We start from the raw sequence: 16,111 nt of genomic DNA, 5'->3' as shown, positions 1-16,111 counted from the left end.
GATACACTCATAATATGAATTGGTTGGATAAGGAGATTATTTACGTTCTGTTTGTCATGTTTTGGAAAAATTCTTTTCAGTTTGCTTTTTACTTGTTTTTCCTTTTTGGATAATCGATGCCTTTTAACACATTAACCATTGATTTAAATATTGATAACGAGTCAAAACTAACTTTAAGGGGGGCGTGGTCTCGCTGCTAATGGAGTGAGACGCGCGCCGTTTGAGCTCCGGGCCGCCGCAGACATCATTAGCCTTAAACAGCGCCGTAACGGCTCCAGAAGTGCCTGGGTTGGACACGTTTGGGAGAAGGACTGCTCGGGGTCACTGACCGAGAGCTTGGGGATCGCCTGAAGTTGCCGATAGCGGAGCCCTGCATTGCGGAGCTCAGTGGGCCCGGCTCCTGACGGCTTGCCTGCCATCTTGGTCGCCCCAGTCCCGCGCTCCCTGTTCCTGGTGGCATCTGTGACAGGGGGAGAGTCCGCACCGCCTGCGGGGGATGAGGCTTCACCCCGGAGAACCCCTGCTGCCACTTACTCCTTGCTGTCCCGGTTGAGAGGCCCCAGCGCGACAGGCGGGGAGAGACGACCGCCATCTTCTTCACCCAGGTCGGGTAGGCCGGAGACTCCTGGGGGCGCTGAGGCGTCCTCGCGGACCGGAGGGACGTCGCCGGGAGGAGGCTGTGGAGCGGAGAGTGGCCTGAGTCGCGGGACCCTTAGCAACGCCGCCTAGTAAGCGGGAGCAGATGCGGACGGACGGGAGCCCGCCGTCATCTTGCGGCCTTGGTGTGCTCAGCCTCGGTCTAGGCGAGTGGGGCCTTGCGGAGGGGCCCGAGCCTGTGGCGGCCGTGCGGGTGCGGAGGCCTGGGGGAGTACATGTCGAGAGGCGGCGTCCTGAATGCCTGAGCCCCCGCGAACCGCCACCGGCCTGCCACTCTTTCTACACCTTGCATGGCTGGAAAGACCCGCCTATGCCCTCCTGGCATGAGGAGCCACGCAGACCCTGGGCCTGACACCCCTGCTCCGGGCCGGCGGGGGGGCCCTACACGCCTGAGTCTATCCAGAGACGGCGACTGGGAGGAGTGGGCGCTGGGGACACTGCTTCCTACTCTTCTTGTCTCCGACATAACTGGTGGAGAACCTCTGCGCCCCCATTGCATGCTGTCACGGCAGCCTACCTGCAATCCTACCGGGGCTCTACATTCATCTGTGGCCGTGCAGGAGCGGAGGCTGGGGGGAGAGCTGACGGCGACGAGCGGAGTGTGTCCTAGGGACCTGCGCCACCTCTGCTGCTACGGCGGGAGGAGCGGATTGCGCCGGCGGGTGGAGGCCCATTTCACAGGAGGCGGCCGCCATCTTGGGTACAGTTGAGCTCCCCGGGAGTCTGCATCGGAAGCCCCTCGGACGGCTGCCACGAGGCCCAGTACACTGCATGCTCCACAGCTGAGCGGGAGAAAACGGGAAGGAGCCTGGACTTACGGGACTGCTGGCACATCCTATTGGTGGTAAGAGAGGGCAGCGCTGGCACTGGGGACATAGACTGTGGCCGCCATTACACTGCGTGAGTGACTTGCAAGCTGGATAGCGCTGATCAGAGCAGAGAGCTCCAGAGGCGTGGGCTTAGAGGGACCGAGCCTGCTGACCCCCCCCCCCTCGGGCCTTGCTCGACATATGCTGGCCAGTCACCGGTGGGGTTGCCCCGAAGCGTAGCCAGATTTGCGGGTGGGGGGCGGCATCGAGGACAACGTTGGGGGCCCCTTTTGAACCTTGCGCCTCCTGAGACGTCGACTGCCTGCGGCCCTCCCGGGGCGTGGTGTGTCGCACGGCGGTGACGCCCTCCTGCCCTGCTACCCTGCCCTGCCGGAGGGGCGGCATGACCTGGATTGTTGCGCTCCTGGGCACCCCGGCACTGTACCCCTGGTAGACTGTGAATGAGTTTGCGACCCATTCTACACTGATGTGCCTTCTCTGCACCCTCCCCGAGTGACAAGGCTGGAACTGTTGGGGGTGTGGGGCTAGTTGCGTTGGAGGCCCCCCTGGGAGGGCCGTCGGTTGCCCGGAGGCCCTGAGCTGCCCAGTGTGCTGGAGACTTGTCACATCTTCTCTGGCTGCGGGGTGCCTGGATACTTTAGCTTTGTCTTTTGCAGTGTTGTCTTCGTGGGCCCTCTGGAGTGCGACGCCCTGGTCTTCTGGTCTGCCCGCTGCGGCCTCCCCGACATCCTAGGGGTCTGCGGCCGGGGAGCCCGGGCGCTGCTGAGAGCGAGCGACTGGTGGCGGACCGGCCACCTCTCCAGCACACTGCTGGACTAACTGCCAGCGCTTTTAGAGCATGACTCGCACTAAGTCAGGGAGGGAGTCCCAGGTGGCTCCCAAAGACGCTACAGTTATAGATCTATGGAGCAAACCAGGTTCGGCCCCGACAGGTGCTGCGCTGTCAGGAGCTGGAAACCCCTCCGAGCCCGTCACGCAATCTTTCATGGCACTGTTTATGCAAGAGCTCAAATCAGAAATCGGATCACTTCGTACGGAAGTCCAAGCATGTGTCAAGGAGCTCCGGAGAGACGTGAGGGAGCTGGGAGGGCGAGTAGATGACCTGGAGAAGACCCTAGATGCTCGCACGGAGGACCAGGAACATTTTATGGCAGCGGGTCGCAACATTGGAAGAACAGCATGTTGAACTCCAGATTAAACAAGAGGATTTGGAAAATAGGGGGCGCCGGAACAACATACGCATAAAAGGTGTTCCAATTGGGGCGGAAGGTGCGGACATAATGTCGTTTGTGGCTGACCTGCTCCACGACATAAGAGGAGATGACGACGCTTCGCCGCCAACCCTGGATCGTGCGCATAGGGTTTCGGGACCGTCTGGAAGACCTGGGTTCATCCCTGACATTTTGACTCGGCTTCATTTCTTTGTCGAAAAGGAAGCCATTCTCAAGGCGGCTAGAGACAAGCCCGAGATACTGTGCAGAGGCAAGCCTGTACAGCTGTTTCAGGACTTGGCCCCCACGACCCTCCGGCGCCGGAGGGACTTCCGACCCATCACTGACAAGCTACGGGAACTCAACATCCGTTATCAATGGGGCCATCCCTTTGCCCTCATGTTCCAATGGGAATCCAAGCGCCGCATGCTGAGATCCTACAGAGAGGCGGCTCAATTGCTTCAAATTCCAGACACCCCGCCGGCCAGCTCCTCGCGTCAGCCCGCCAAACTCCGAGTCCCGCTGAAACCTCAGTGGTCCACGGTACGCCGCCCTAGACACCCTTCTTCCCCCGACAGTAGCAGATCATCACGGGACAAGCAAGACCTCATACAGCACATAAAATCCCTAGAGGGAGGTCCGTCGCCATCAGGATCACAGGCGTCTGCCCCCAAATGACTCGCCTTGCCGCTGATTAGCTTGCCCGTCGCCTGTTCCATGGATAGGGTGGCATCTCGCCTGGTTGGCCTGCAGTTGTCTTGGCCCCCTCTCCAACGCCCTGGATGCCTCATTACCAGGTGCATTATCTACTCATTACCAGGCGCATTATCTACATTTTTGGGGCGGCGGCCTGGAGCTGTTCTCCGGTGAGCTGGATTCATTGACAACGCGATGACCGACCCCCACTCCTATTTCTGGGAGAGTGACATCTCCGGGACAGCTTGTGCCGTTGTGCCTGGCTACTCCCTAGACTGGAATAGGCTTTGTTGGCCACGTTGGCCGTTGCAGCGCTTCAGTTATTTTACCCGTTCCTACCCTCTCCCTCCTCTTCTGCTGCGCCCGACGATACGTGACGATGACCACAGTGCCTTGTTGGAAGATTATTTTCCTTAATGTGAAAGGGCTCAACTCGCCCAACAAAAGACGCCAAGTATGGCGGTATTTGCTACTGCCTACTGGAGACCCATCTCCTTAGGGCTGACGTAGCTCGCATGTCTCACCCACGTTTCCCCCATCAGTTCTGGTTCTCAGCAACCACTAAGACAGCGGGTGTAGCTATTCTTTGTAGGGCGGGCTTCTCCCAGGGAGATACTAAAGTGCTTCGGGACTCTGAGGGTAGGCTTTTGAGGGTGGAGATCAGGAGAGGGCTCCGCACACTTACTCTCTGTAACATATATGCCCCCAATCAGGGTCAGGATGCCTTCTTGCGCAGAATAATTAGGGAACATCTTTAGCCGGTGAACTCGGACCTCATAGTAGGAGGAGACTTCAATTTGGTGTGGGATGCGGAACTGGATCGTTGTGGGGGCACCTTTCATGGGGTGGCGGCCATGTCCGCAGCGGTGAAGAAATCCCTCACCGCTCTAAACCTGGTGGATGTCTGGCGTTATCACTCCCCTGGACTGCGCGATTACACCTATTACTCTCACGCTCACCGCTCCTACTCTCGCATTGACTTTCTTTTTGTGTCCCACTCTTTGATCAAGGATACCCTGTCGGCGTCCCACTCCAGTATTTCGATCGCTGACCATGCACACGTGGAGTTACTTCTACACGAGCGAATCTCCCGCCCGACACGGCCAAATAGGTGGCGGTTTCCGGCCCATATTCTTAGAGATTGGGAAAGTTAGGGAGGAGCTTCGGTTTGCTATATTAGCGTATTTTGAAACTAATGATTTACCGGAGACTTCCCTTCTTGTCTTATGGGACGCCTTCAAAGCTATGATACGAGGTACCCTTACGGCTATAGCCGTCGCTAGGGTGCGGGAGGCCTGGTTGTATGAAAATAAGCTCACGCGCGAAATTAAGACGCTTGAGAAGATGGATCAGGAGCGTCCTTTGGCGGCCCATAAAAGGCGTCCAGCTGTCCTTAGAGGCCAGCTTCGTGTGCATAGAACGAATAAGGCCAAACATGCTCTACTTGTGCTACGACAGCGCTATTATGATGGTGGGGACAGGGTAGGCACTGTCCTAGCGCGTCGCTTGCGAACGCGGGCGGCCAAAGCTCACATTGCAAAACTGCAGATGGCAGATGGGTCATGAGCTATCACGGAATCGGCGAAGCTTCAAACGTTTCATGACTATTACGCGTCTCTCTACACTAGCGATCCACCCGCACCGGATCTGATTTCGGCCGCCATGGTTGCGTGTGACTGGGAGCCGCTGAGCGAGCACCAGTCTAAGCTTCTGGAAGAGCCTATTACTCTGGAAGAAATAGCTGGCGCTCTGAAAGACCTCCCATTAGGCAAAACACCTGGTCCTGACGGGCTCCCGGTTTCGTTCTATCGCGCCTTTCTGCCGCAACTACAACCAGATCTCCTGCGCCTCTTCAACTCATTCACGGAGTCAGTCGGGCCTTCCCCGGACATGGCGATGGCTGAAATAGCCCTCATCCCAAAACCTGGGAAGGACCAAGCGCTCTGCTCCTCTTATCGTCCTATTGCCCTGCTAAATACGGATCTTAAGCTATACACCAAAATACTTGCTAAACGGCTCAGCGTTCACCTGCCCAATCTCATTGATCCGGACTAGGTGGGGTTTATCCACCAACGCCAGGGGGCTGACAATGTGCGCCGGATAGCCCATATTGTCGGGAAGGCTAAGCATTGGGGAATACCGGCCTGCCTGCTCTCGCTCTATGCTGAAAAAGCATTCGATCGGGTGAACTGGGCATTCCTTCGTGCATTTTTATGGAAAGTGGGTCTGGGCCCTAGAATGGCAGCGCGTATTATGGCTCCCTATATCTCACCGTTGGCCAGAGTACGAGTGAATGGTCAGCTTACGCAGCCTCTCTCCATCTGCAGGGGCACTCTGCAGGGTTGCCCTCTGTCACCCCTGCTGTTCGCCCTTGTGGTGGAACCTCTCGCCATTATGGTGCGCCGGTCCTTTGATATTCGGGGTATTTCCCTTGGGGGCGCCGAACATAAGATTGCCCTCTTCGCAGACGATCTACTTCTTACTCTATCTGATCCTTTGCGCTCGCTGCCGGCGGTGCATTCGCTGCTCCAAACCTATGTACAAGCCTCAGGGCTTAAAATTAATCACACTAAATCCTGGGCTCTTAATCTTACGATCCCAGACGAGGAGATTACGGCCCTGCAGGCTCTTGTTCCTTATCAGTGGGCGAGCAGGTCTGTGAGATATCTTGGTCTCAACTTAACACCAGACCTAGCTACTTGGGCGCAAGCCAATTGGCAGGAATATAAACTCTCAGTTCTTGCTGATCACGCACGTGGAAAGCCCTGCCACTCTCTTGGCTAGGCCGCCTCAACACTGTTAAAATGTCTATACTACCGAAGATCCTCTACCTCTTTCAAACCTTACCGACGCCCATTCCGGAGCACCAAATTCAGGGGCTGCAACGCGAACTGGTCGCATTCATATGGGGTGGAAAGAAACCACGTTTTTCCAGAAAAATCTTAAAGCTCCCCCGAGATGGGGGTGGACTCGCTTGCCCCAACTTGTTAGAGTACTATTGGGCGTCGCACCTCCGCTTTATTCTGGAATGGGGAGCATGGGAGAGCGAAAAAGTGTGGTTTCACATGGATCGGGCAGTCACTTGTCGCCCGCTTTGGGATCACGCCTGGTTGCCTCGGGAGGTGCGTCACCGCAGCGCCTACATGGCAGTCCCTACTAAAACGGTCCTTGCGATTTGGGACAAGGTGGCAGTCCGCAGGGGCCTTACCACTTTTCCATCCCCTCACACTCCAATTGCTCGCAACCCGCAGTTGCCTCCTGCGTGTCGCCCACCTTATTTTGCTAATTGGACAGAAACCGGTTGTACAACAATACGGGATCTATTTATAGGAGGTGATCTTAAAACCTTTGCTCAATGCAAACAAGAATTTGGCTTAACAGAGAAGGATAAATTCCAATATATCCAGCTCCGGCACTGGATACACCTTTCACGCCATTCGAGCGGTTGGCGCGTACTTTCGGCACCTATAAGGGGCTAATCTCTCACATATATCAAGTGCTCCAGCACGCACAGCGGCTTGATCCTCATTTATATCAGCAGCGGTGGCAGTCCCTCTCCGGCTCGGGTGTTACACCTTCTCAATGGGCGCGGCTCTGGGGAGATATTCCCAAAACTTTTCGTAGCATCCCCCAGCAGGAGTCTGCCTACAAAGTAATAACTCAATGGTATTACACCCCCGCCCAACTCCAAAAAATGTTCCCTAATGCGTCCCCCCTATGTTGACGCTGTACCCAAGCACTGGGAGATTTCATACACATTTGGTGGACGTGCCCTCTCCTGACTGCCTACTGGAAAGAGGTACTTAGCCATATTAAAAGGGTGCTTGGATATCCCCTGCCTGAGGACCCGCTTATAGTTATTTTGGGCCTTAGGCCGGTGACTATGCGAGCCATGACGGGCCGCGATCGACACCTTAGCCTCCACATGCTGCGTGCTGCAAAACAAACTGTTGCCCTTTATTGGAAGAAAGCAGATGCACCTTCCATAAACGTGTGGTTCACCCGCTTGTGGCATGTTGTGGCGATGGAGTTGCTCACGGCGCGTCTTCAATTCCGAGATACTAAATTCCGGAAGCTTTGGAAGCCTTTGATTGATCATCTGGGGCGACTGGAAAATGTTAGACTGCAACCACCAAGACTCCGAGCTTTGCAGTTGTTTGACGATGCAGTATACCCCACTGATCCAGGAGGCTTTTGGATCCCTACAGACTGTTTGCATCGCACATCACTCTCAGACACCCCTCTTGACTTGGGAACCCTTGCTCCTGAAGCTTAAACCATGGTTGCCGCTCTTCGCCGTACCACACATGCTGCCAGAGAGAGTACTGGTTTCCCCAGAGGGGCGCTTTTTGGTAATGAGGGGGGCCTAGATAGCGGTAGTAGAGAGCTACAACCTTTCCCCCCCGCCAGGTCTGTTTACCCTTCCCCAGTATTCCCCCTTCTTCTCTTGCCCTGACCCACTCCTTATTGGTTGGTTCCCTTTTTGTTAATCCATGATTCATGGTATGCAGTAGATGGATACAGCAACGACACAGCGCAGATGTGCTCATCTGCCCACCTCAGTATTACTTTGGATTGCCTACTGGCTGCTGTCTCATGTAACGCATTGTGTGTCATTTATGAATGCTAATAAAACGTCATGAAACAAAAACTAACTTTAAAATGGCAAGAACCAATAGAAACTGAAAGCACGTCATGTGCGGTGCAGTGTTTTTACATTATCCTCACTTTGTGGGGGTAGATTGGATGACTGTACCTTTAAGAAGACATTCTGTAAGTTTGGACTCCATGGTTTAGTCGACAGCTGTTGCTGAAAGCGTCGGCCATAAGTTGCTCTATTGAGAAAATAAAAAGAGATATTTCACTGTTTTGGAACCATTGCTGGGCTGCCTCCTTCTTCTGCCAGCTGAGAAGGTTTAGTCTCCTAATTCCGAAAAAGAAAAGCACCTTTGAGAGTAATGGAGAAAGCATATTAAATACATATTGAATTGAAAAGAAAAAAATGATGAGACCATTGGAAATTTCTTTTAATGGATGAATCTCTCAAAGCAACGTTACTTGAACAACCACAAGTGACATATAGATAAGTTGCCTCTTTAGGAGATTTGTTGACACACGGTTTCATGCCAAATGTGAAAGTAAATTGGTAGAATTGGCTAAAAGATCAGCAAAATGGGTTTTGAAAATGCTCCAAGTGCAAAGCATGTGAATATGGCTGTAACAGATTGAAGTTTGAACTCCATGATGGACAGTAAAAGAAAATCAAAGCACGTATTACATGCAAGACCACACGTGTTGTATATGTTATAGAATGTGGATGTGGCAAAAATATGTTGGTAGCGCTCTGAATAAGCTTAAATTAAGGATTTTACAGCACTTACATGCAATTAACAACACCGATTTTACTTTTACAGTGGTAAAGCACATCTGGAGCATTCACATTGGGAGCAAAATGGGTCTCAAATATTATGTTGTTCAGCATATATCCAAGAAACCAAGAGGGGGAGACCTAGAACTAATTTTGAGGAGGTCTGAATTAAGAATTAATATTTTGATGGGGACAGAGATCCCCTGGTGACTGGACATGGATGCAGATCTCCATGTCCACTTATAAGATGATTTCAATAGAAACATCATATTTATAACATGCAAGATTTTTTAACATACTGATTTGTCTGGATGGCACATGCTTTTTTAACACAAGCACTTTACCAAAGTAGCAAGCACTTTAGGATTTTAATAATTGAGGTTTCATGTTAATGTAGGAGATAGTTATATCGTCGACCCATTACATCATATAAATTTGAAGATCCCCCATCCATAAATTGGGAAGTTACATACATAATAGCATTCTATGGGGTATTTTTGTGTTGGAGTAACTACTTCCATTTAGGTGACAGAATTTTAGTTTGTGTTTGCATTTTATAAGGGTACTTTACCTTAACTCGGGTAGGAGCATTAACACTTTATTTTATGCCCCTTTAATGGAATAAATCATTAAATGGGAAATATTCTCAGATAATTTACTCAATGACTTGCATACATACTAATTGTTTTACAACATGGCACTTTTATTAAAGCACTTATTGACATTTAGGCGTTATATGAGAAATATGTTTGCTTTATGGAGGATATGAATTGTAAAATCTCAATTTAAAATCTTAGTGATATAATGGTGGGTTTAACGATAAAAAGTGCATACAGCATCAATCACTTTTTTTAGCCTGGTACTATATGGTATAATATATTAGAAGTTGATTGTGAAATGTGCACATTCACTCCCTATCTTAGGGCAAAAATTGATCATTCATTTGAATTGAGTATGAAATCGAGGAAACAGTAGGTTTATGTGTGTATTAAAAAACAGATGTTAAATTGGATAAGTGCTTTAGCGTGTTACAGCGTCGACTAACAATAACATTTACTGTGGAGTTTGAACCTTCAAACATGTCTGAAAGCAGTGACTATATCATCCATGTGTAAAATATTTTACCTTGAAATTTGTCTTATCTTTTTGAGAAAATATGGAGAAATGTGTTAAACAAATAATCGGTGACCTTGAGGTTGCCACATTCTTTAGCAAAATTATTTTAGTTTCTAAAAATATAATTATATATAAATGACGACAAGCAAGATTCAACTACAAAATGGTAGAAACAAATGGAATCCAAGAAGAAAATAATGTATGGTCTAGTCTTTTTATATTTGGTGGTGGTAGCTGGGATGAATATCCTTTAAATGACACTTTGAACACACAGACTATATGGTCCTGTGGAAGGCTGTTGCTGAAACGCGTCGGCCATATCTGTACCTTTGTAAAAGAAAAATAAAGGAGTGATTCAGTGCGTGGATGGATTGCTGTGCCACCTTCTACTTTCTGTGTTTCACTTTCTATGTGTGTTTGAAAGGTGATCAAATGGTATATATATATTCATATTCCAACTCCAGTTTTGGATAAAAGACTGGACACTGGCACAGCAGGCTGAGTTTTCAATACCACACATTTATTCTTCGTTGTAAAGCTATCGGCAGTGAGTTCTGCCTTGATATATATATATTTCACTAAAAAGACAAAGGTTACAGGGACTTTATAGTTGGGTTCAGATTTTACACACACACTATAGAAATTCAGCAGTTCTAGTTATCTCAAGTAACGATAACTCGTGCTCTAAGGTAACTATAACTCGCGCCCCCGCCTTGCACAGTTTTCTCATCAATAATTTCACTGCAAATGTTGCAGTGATATTAGCAATGATGTCATAGAAGAAGCCATGAGTGGTGCAACGTATGGTTAATTAGCAGTGTATGGCGAGGGTGTGAGTTATAGTTACCTTAAGGCATGAGTTATAGTTGCTTGAGATAACTATGACTATAATTGCTGAATGTCTATGGTTTTGTGTGTGTAAAATCTGAACCTTACTATAGTGTCCCTGTAATCTTTGTTTTTTTTAGTGAATTTCCAAGTTTTTTAAAAATTCTTTTTCCTTTTTTTTCCGAACTATAACGTCCCTATATCCTTTGTTGTTTTCTGTGACTTTTTGCATTTTTTTGTGGTGTGTGTGTGGGAGAAACTGGTTGTGTGGGTCTGTGACTGGCTGTGTGGGTCTGTGAATGGGTGTGTGAGTGGTTCTGTGGTTTTGTTCTTGGGAGTGTACGTGGGTGTGTGAGTGTGAGTATGAGTGCCTGTGGGTCTGTGAGTGGGTTTTTTTAGTGGTTCTGTGAGTGGGTATGTGAGTGACTGTGGGGATGTGTGGTGAGTGGGTGTGTGAGTGGTTGTGTATTTTTTTTATTTTTTAAATTGGGATTTGAGCATCACGGTGGATCCGCGGACCATCGTGCAAGTGTGCAAAAAAAAATCCCACACTTTCTTCTCCATGAGAGGCCCCTCACAGACCCCTCCATCAGTCCCATTGGGTCAGAACACCTCTATCCTGACCCTTATATCCTTTTCAGATTTTATTTCCACCCCCTGGGAACTTTGTCCCGGTTCACAAAATGGCAGCCACAACTTTTCTCTCGGTTTGTGGCCAGCCAATCATTGCCTTGCTGTTGGTGCGTTGATCCACGTCTCTAGATATACATAATTGTTTTTTCTTTAAAATCTCCAAAACTACTGAACACATTTAGGCCAGATTACAAAAATGCACTCTTTCTGGACCAAGATCCATTCAGCGGTTTAGTCGTGTCTAAAATCCCTATGGAAAATTGTATGCAGAAAACACGTTTTGGGACCCCACTTTTGTTTCAACCGCCACTTGACGAATCACCCCGAAACTTTTCAAACTGCAGCTGAAGTGAGTGCCAAACTAGTTTTGAAAAGGTTGTGAAGATTTGTCAAATGGCACCAAAGTTATTACCAAAACAACATATATATATATATATATATATATATATATATATATCCAAATGAAAGCACACCACAGTTGAGGCGCCACACACAGTCGTTAAAATCACCTTCTTTATTGGCAAGACAGCAGGGAGAAGAAAGGCACTCTGCTAGTTGGAAATTCCCCAAACGCGTTTCAGGCTCTCATAGCCCTTGCTCACTGGGATCTTCGTTCAGGCATCAGCGACAAATAGTTCTTTCCGCCGCATTAGCGGCTTTTCAATTGTTGACCCCGCCCCAATGGGCATGTCATCCGACAGCATTCTGGTCTTTGAAGTTTTTTAGAGTCCATGTGGCATGCCGCTATTGTCCTGTCTCGACTCAATCTTCCTATAGTAGGTAACTATGCAGGTTACTGTCGAGTCCCTGCTAGTAATGATCTTGCCACAATGGTTACGACGTTCCTATCGCGCTCTCTGTCATCAGCGCTAAGGAGCTGCACGTCCGCAGCGGGGCGCCTCGCGATCCGGCATCGACCGCTATAATATCCAAATGAAAGCACACCACAGTTGAGGCGCCACACACAGTCGTTAAAATCACCTTCTTTATTGGCAAGACAGCAGGGAGAAGAAAGGCACTCTGCTAGTTGGAAATTCCCCAAACGCGTTTCAGGCTCTCATAGCCCTTGCTCACTGGGATCTTCGTTCAGGCATCAGCGACAAATAGTTCTTTCCGCCGCATTAGCGGCTTTTCAATTGTTGACCCCGCCCCAATGGGCATGTCATCCGACAGCATTCTGGTCTTTGAAGTTTTTTAGAGTCCATGTGGCATGCCGCTATTGTCCTGTCTCGACTCAATCTTCCTATAGTAGGTAACTATGCAGGTTACTGTCGAGTCCCTGCTAGTAATGATCTTGCCACAATGGTTACGACGTTCCTATCGCGCTCTCTGTCATCAGCGCTAAGGAGCTGCACGTCCGCAGCGGGGCGCCTCGCGATCCGGCATCGACCGCTATAATATCCAAATGAAAGCACACCACAGTTGAGGCGCCACACACAGTCGTTAAAATCACCTTCTTTATTGGCAAGACAGCAGGGAGAAGAAAGGCACTCTGCTAGTTGGAAATTCCCCAAACGCGTTTCAGGCTCTCATAGCCCTTGCTCACTGGGATCTTCGTTCAGGCATCAGCGACAAATAGTTCTTTCCGCCGCATTAGCGGCTTTTCAATTGTTGACCCCGCCCCAATGGGCATGTCATCCGACAGCATTCTGGTCTTTGAAGTTTTTTAGAGTCCATGTGGCATGCCGCTATTGTCCTGTCTCGACTCAATCTTCCTATAGTAGGTAACTATGCAGGTTACTGTCGAGTCCCTGCTAGTAATGATCTTGCCACAATGGTTACGACGTTCCTATCGCGCTCTCTGTCATCAGCGCTAAGGAGCTGCACGTCCGCAGCGGGGCGCCTCGCGATCCGGCATCGACCGCTATAATATCCAAATGAAAGCACACCACAGTTGAGGCGCCACACACAGTCGTTAAAATCACCTTCTTTATTGGCAAGACAGCAGGGAGAAGAAAGGCACTCTGCTAGTTGGAAATTCCCCAAACGCGTTTCAGGCTCTCATAGCCCTTGCTCACTGGGATCTTCGTTCAGGCATCAGCGACAAATAGTTCTTTCCGCCGCATTAGCGGCTTTTCAATTGTTGACCCCGCCCCAATGGGCATGTCATCCGACAGCATTCTGGTCTTTGAAGTTTTTTAGAGTCCATGTGGCATGCCGCTATTGTCCTGTCTCGACTCAATCTTCCTATAGTAGGTAACTATGCAGGTTACTGTCGAGGGTCAACAATTGAAAAGCCGCTAATGCGGCGGAAAGAACTATTTGTCGCTGATGCCTGAACGAAGATCCCAGTGAGCAAGGGCTATGAGAGCCTGAAACGCGTTTGGGGAATTTCCAACTAGCAGAGTGCCTTTCTTCTCCCTGCTGTCTTGCCAATAAAGAAGGTGATTTTAACGACTGTGTGTGGCGCCTCAACTGTGGTGTGCTTTCATTTGGATATATATATATATATATATATATATATATATATATATATATATATATATATATATATATATATATATATATATATATATATATATATATATATATATATATATATATATATATATATATATATATATATATATATATATATATATATATATATATATATATATATATATATATATATATATAATATTAATTACCTACTGGCGGTCGCCAGTAGGTTGTTATAGTTAGGACCAAGTTTCCATTGGAAGAGCATTTTTTGTTTTGCTTATAACTTTGGCGTCGTTTGATGAATCTTCATTAAATTTTCCAAATTAATTTTGTTCATATCAGCCCCTATGTTGAAAGTTTGGGGGTGATTCGTCAAGGGGGGAACGGTGAAAAAGGGGGTCCCAAAACGTGTTTTCTCCATGCAATTTCCATAGGGATCTTTAGACAAGGCTACAGGGTGAACGGAATTACCCCAAATTCGGCAGGGAGAAGGGTCTTGGTCTAGAAAGCACGCTTTTGTTTATTTGTTGTAAATCCGTTCAGTAGTTTGGGAGAAATATCGAAATTTACAGATATCGATATTTGGGAATTCTGTCATCTGATTGGCTGAGGCGTTACGAGCTTGCTGGGTATTGACTGCGAACGGTTGCAACTAGGAAGTGTTGGCAGCCATTTTGTAATTCTGTTGAAGCAAGTAAGGGGAAAAAAGGGTGAAAAAAGTAGGAAAAAGGAGTGTAGGAGCGCTGTGAGCTCTGTGGGGTGGTTAGGGTGTGCTATACAGGGAGTGTGAAGTGAAGTATTCACCCCTACCAGTGTGAAAGTGCTGTTTTGCCTAGAGTGAGATGGTGCTGAGGTGTGGTGCCGGTACACTCCGGGATGAAACTGTGCGCCTAAACCGTGAGCTGATTGCTGTAAACTGATGTGCTCTGGGCGCTGTAGCATAGCTGTGCAAGTGGTGTTAGTATGCGTTTAGACTATAGCGGGAGTGGGTAGCAAACTACTCACTCCTACCGGTCTGAAGACTCTGGGATCAAACCGTGAGCCTAAGCCAAGAGCTGATTGCTGTAAAGTAATGTGCTGTGGGCGCTGTAGGATACTGGCCGCTGTAGCATACCTGTGTAAGTAGTGTTAGTATGCGTTTATACTATACAGGGAGTGGGAAGTGAACTACTCACCCCTACCGGTGTGAAGACACGTATGCAGTGTTTTAGCTAGCAGGAATAAAGAAATAATTGTGAAGAATATAATGCAGAATGTTGCAATGCCACAGAAGACAAATGGTGAAATCAGGTGTGTCTAAGAATTGGTAATAGTTCTACTCACATCGGAACTTTGAGGAGGAACACAAACATTGCGCTTCTTAGAAGCACATTCTGTACCCTTCTCGTCAAACCATACATTGTCTTCAGCCCTTTGAAAAAAACATTCTTATGCAAGAGCTAAGGCATCGAGCTGAGGCAAACTCCAACCGCTTCTGCTGTATTCAAACCTAAGCTGCTGCATCAGTGAATTGCACATTACATGTTACAGTTCCATGTGACATAAACAATAGCTATTAGACATGAATGAGTAAATTCTATAATGAAAATAAAGTTAGGATACGATTACCAGACTGTGCCAACTAGTTCCTAAACAATGTCATGTTTTTTTATCTTGATCGCCAGCTTGTGAGCAGAGGCCGAGGATGAGCTAATTTGTGTGAAAGGGTTTCGTGGATAACAGGCAGGCAGAGAGACGTGTGCACAAAGAATAGACATGGTTTCAAAATGGATGTCGGATTTAGGCTAATTTAGCAAGTAAATAGCGTATTTGCATAGGCCATACATCACCCATCCCTGGTTAGGCTGGAGACGTAAGGGGCAATAATGAAAACCGAGTTCAAATGCCTGAGTATACTTAGAGAGTTATTATATGAAAATAGTTCAATTGAAGTGTATTAAAAAAATGTATAGGAAAAAGTCCAAAACGTTGGAAAAAATCAATCCAAGGATAACGTGAATTTCTTACAAGTCTTGGAGATTGCAGTCCAGAAGTTCTTCAGCGGCTTGAGATGCGTAATGTTCCAAGAGGCAGATTGTTGCCATCGTGTGAGAAAAGCGAAGCGATCCAATTCATATCCTCGAAGGGACAGTAATGTTCCTCGAATGTTGGAGCGGCAATTTGAATTGGCAGGCAATCTGCGATGTTGTCAAAGGTCGCCCGTTGCAGGAGATCTTTCGCGGCTGCGCCGAAATCCCATTCCGCCAGGATACCTTTTTGCGTTGCATCCACTGCCTGAACAATCAAGTTCATGGTTTTCAAGATACTCCATTACCTGCTGGATATCGGGAGCCATTGTTGGGATGTTG

General features: G+C 48.3%; 1 protein-coding gene and 1 long non-coding RNA gene across 2 annotated transcripts in view; one reads left to right on the top strand and one right to left on the bottom strand.

The window, feature by feature from the left end:
* The window catches only part of MAPKAP1 (MAPK associated protein 1), an 826,525-nt gene that overhangs the window by 214,312 nt on the left and 596,102 nt on the right, over positions 1 to 16,111 (top strand). The window lies entirely within an intron of this gene.
* Positions 1 to 16,111, bottom strand: part of LOC146868803 (uncharacterized) — a 102,704-nt gene that overhangs the window by 70,591 nt on the left and 16,002 nt on the right. The window contains exon 2 of the long non-coding RNA XR_014966427.1: positions 8,151 to 8,229. This is a non-coding gene — a long non-coding RNA (uncharacterized LOC146868803). The remainder of the gene's footprint in view (positions 1 to 8,150; positions 8,230 to 16,111) is intronic.

The sequence above is a fragment of the Triturus cristatus genome, chromosome 1_2 (genome assembly GCF_964204655.1).
Source record: "Triturus cristatus chromosome 1_2, aTriCri1.1, whole genome shotgun sequence".
Taxonomy (NCBI): domain Eukaryota; kingdom Metazoa; phylum Chordata; class Amphibia; order Caudata; family Salamandridae; genus Triturus; species Triturus cristatus.
The sequence above is the reverse complement of the archived record's forward strand: the minus strand, read 5'-3'. Positions and strand labels throughout refer to the sequence as shown.